This window comes from Otolemur garnettii, unplaced genomic scaffold, assembly GCF_000181295.1.
Source record: "Otolemur garnettii isolate 467f Iridium unplaced genomic scaffold, OtoGar3 scaffold00112, whole genome shotgun sequence".
Classification (NCBI taxonomy): Eukaryota; Metazoa; Chordata; class Mammalia; order Primates; family Galagidae; genus Otolemur; species Otolemur garnettii.
The window spans coordinates 2509951-2510365 of NW_003852507.1; the positions used below are offsets into that span (position 1 = coordinate 2509951).

The 415-nt window shown below is 53.5% G+C and overlaps 1 protein-coding gene across 1 annotated transcript in view; it reads right to left on the minus strand.

Annotated features, from left to right (window-relative positions):
- Positions 1-415, minus strand: part of KSR1 (kinase suppressor of ras 1) — a 37605-nt gene that overhangs the window by 9056 nt on the left and 28134 nt on the right. The gene's annotated exons all lie outside the window — the stretch shown is intronic.

Below are 415 nucleotides of genomic sequence, written 5' to 3' on the forward strand. Positions count from 1 at the left end.
CTCTGGACTAGAATCCTCTCTGTTGACCAAGCCTGATGCCCGCTGCTACTGGGTCGCAGCTTGCCACGTGCATAAACACACATGTTCACCCACACACCCCTGTTTCTCAAGGTCCAGTGCCTGACTGCTCTGCAACGGGAGACTCAGCTCATCACAGCTGCCTGCAATTCAAAACAGGCACCCTTGATGGGTTCGAGGAAGGATCGTGACCACAGAAATCCCAGTGGGGCAGAACATCAGGGCCCTGGAGCTCTCGGTTGTTGTTATCATCATCACAGAGCTTTTAATATAAAGGAGAGTGCAAGGAGGGAGGTGAGTGAGAAGGATGTCAGGGCTGCCAGAGTGATTACTGGAAAAGGAGCCTGGGTTCTGGGGTCTCCACCCACATCCACTCCTCAAACCCAGCGAAGAAGGA